Genomic DNA, 3,502 nt, shown 5'->3' with positions numbered 1-3,502 from the left:
AGACTCAGAAATAAATCGGTAAGGAAGAGGTGTTAGTAAGCTTCCTGAGAGTACTTGAACACCGCCTTCGTACCCTCAATTTCCTCAGCGTCTGGGGGCCGTCATCTCCCGGTACTCTTCTCCTTCTAAACTAACTTGGCCCTTTTGTAGCTTATGTCAAGAAGCTCAGTGGCAGAAAAAGACAATACTACAGCCGTACATCCTTTCCATAGTATTTCTTCGTTTCTAGCAGACCAAACCAGCAGGATGAGTGCAGGGTAAGCCAAGGATGAACGAACTGGATCTGGGGAACAACCAGCCAGAGGTGACGGTCACAGAATAAGGCCTAATGATAAGTTTGACCTGTGTGTGTCGTAGTGTGCTAGAATTCTGCTACTTGAAATTCGTCAGCATCTATTATGTTTGAAGTAGAACGCCTCCTAAATCCTCGAGAATATGGCCATGGTGTGTATTTTGCCATTTAGTCTTCAATAGTTAAATGATAATAGCGTATAAAATTGGTTCCGGCTACACCTCCTCCTTACCAGCCCCCCCATTCGCCTCTTCCACTACTGACCTAATCCTGCACTGACAAATTTTCCACACACACACACACACACACACACACACACACACACACACACACACTTCTCTCCTTGGATTTATTTCCCCCATGGTTCTAATTTCACTCATGGACATTTTTTTTTTCCACAAATTATTTTCCCTTGGACCTATCTTACCCATGAACCATTTTACCCTTGGCTGTATTTCTCCCCATGGACGAATTTTCATCACTGACCCCCTTTCTCTCCGTTGACCTAATTTCTCCCTTGGTCCCATTTTTCCTCATAGACATATTTTGCATCTTGGACCTATTCCACATGCACCTATCTCCCCCAAGGATCTATTCTCCCCATGGCACACACCAAAGCCACACATATACCCAATTTCAACCCTATTTCCCCCATGGACCTGCTCGACCTGTGTTCCTACTTGGGTCCATTTCGTCCAGCGTATATTCCCATGGACCGATTTTTACAGGTCAGCCTATCCCTACCATGGACCTATTCACGCCATGAACCCATTTCTCACCGCTCACCCACACAACCCACTAACTCACCCAGCCACCTACCCAACCTACACACCCACCTACCCACCCACCCACTCTCCCACCCATCTGACCATCAACTTACCCATCCAGCCACCAACCTCCACCAACATGACGACTTGCAAGTTTACACACACACACACACACACACACACACACACACACACACACACACACACACACACACACACAAACTGAGGGGGTGGGGGGACAGCTGCATTTACAGTATTGATGGTCGTGTATCCTCTCGTAGCCTAAAGTGAAATGAGCCTTCCTTTCATGCCTAAGAGAAAGCATCCCTATTTAATACTGAAACCTAGTGTGAACCTACCTAGTAAACCCACAGGAATAGCCTACTGTCCTCTATCCTGCTGTAGCCTAGAGTGAACCCGCCTTGAGTGAACGTATCTGGAGCAAGAGTGCCTAGTGAACCGAAGAATAAGCCTATCTAGAGTGAACCTACCTAGTTTGAGCCTGCCTCTTGTGAAATTAAGTTAATCTTCCTAGAGAGAACTAAAGTAAACCTATCTACTGTATACTGAACCTGACTCTTAGCTGTAGACTAGACATAGACTGAGCCTCTCTCTCTCTCTCTCTCTCTCTGCCAGTCCGCCACTCCAACACCATCTAGCGGGGGAAGGAGGCAACTGGGAGCAGCCCCGCCCACACCACACCAAACAGCGCGCAACTAACTCCATCCAGTTCAGTGTGGCGTGCAGAGGCGGTGGGTCAGCGTCGAAGTCCTACACTGCTGACTCGGCTGACTTTGCTTCTGCTGCTCGTATGTTCCTAAATAAATGTGAAACCCGTGCAGATGATGGTGTTATCTGTATGGTGTTATTTTATCTGTTTATTGCAACCTTTAGTAGACAGAGTTTATAGTATCGATGTGATAATGCATGCAATAACTTACTGTTGCTTCTAACTGAGACTGTTTCTAGCCTCGCCACTTAGAAATCACTCCTAAGATGAATGAAATAGCATGGTGTTAGGCCAAAAAAAAAAAAAAATGTTAATGAATAGGTTAAAATTAATGATTGAAACTATGCCTCACAACTCACATTTCCACTTCAAATATAGAGCTGTATTCTCGTAAGCATAAAAAGCTTCTTAACGCATCTTCCATAGCGATTTACTTGACATGTCTTAACCCTTTCATGGTCGGGAGCACTCTACAGTAGACTCTATTACATACAAGAGAACTTCAAGGTAAAATGAGCACACACACACACACACACACACACACACACACACACACACAGAAGGGGTGCTGCGAAGTCTCTCCTGCCAACGAAAATACAGTGTTTGTTGATGCGTTAGTTTGTTAAAGCTAAAACAGACGATAACGCAAACACAATAATAATAATAACAACAACAACTAATAATAATAATAATAATAATAATAATAAGAAGAAGAAGAAGAAGGAGGAGGAGGAGGAGGAGGAGGAGGAGGAGGAGAAGAAGGATAATCATCATCAAAATAATAATAATAATAATAATAATAATAACAGACTCCTTCATGCTTGCCCTTCGTTACCAAAAATGACGATGGTGTTCCTGGCCTTATATTTTGAAAAACTTGAGGAAACATTTAGAAATTCTTTATTTCGTTCTCGTGTCTATGCCAGCTTCCCTTAATACCTTCACTGCGATGACTTAATCTTAACACCACCAAACGATCTTAATTCTGATCTTAACACCACCAGACGAGCTTAATCATAACACCACCAGACGAGTTTAATCGTAATCTTAACACCATCAGGCGATCTTAATCTTAATCTTAACACCACCAAACGATCTTAATCTTAATCTTAACACCACTATACGATCTTAATCTTAATCTTAACACCACCAAACGATCTTAATCTTAATCTTAACACCACTATACGATCTTAATCTTAATCTTAACACCACCAAACGATCTTAATCTTAATCTTAACACCACCAAACGATCTTAATCTTAATCTTAACACCACTATACGATCTTAATCTTAATCTTAACACCACCAGGCGAGCTTAATCTCAATCTTAACACCACCAGACGATCTTAATCTTAATCTTAACATCACCAAACGATCTTAATCTTAATCTTCACATCGGCCCGTATTCTCGTGGGGTAAGGAGGCTCCCTAGCACCTCTTCCTTAGCGATTTATTTTTGGATGGGGCTGGTTCATATCCTTCTGTACGTTATTCATGCAGAGTATGGCGATGTTTGAAGGATTTCCATACCAAAGAATAGGACAGTAAGGTGTAAATACGCAAAATAAATCGCTTAGGTGAAGGTGTTTGGGAGTTTCAATACCCGACGGAGTGCGGGCCTTGGACTGAAAGATTTATATAACACAGAATAGGACAGTTAGGTGTGCCGGTAATATGCAAAATAAATCGCTTAAGGAAAGGTGTTGGGGAACTT

Source organism: Coenobita brevimanus, chromosome 61 (genome assembly GCF_032717465.1).
Source record: "Coenobita brevimanus isolate Jiangsu-jjx chromosome 61, ASM3271746v2, whole genome shotgun sequence".
NCBI lineage: Eukaryota > Metazoa > Arthropoda > Malacostraca > Decapoda > Coenobitidae > Coenobita > Coenobita brevimanus.
Note: the sequence above shows the minus strand (reverse complement) of the source record.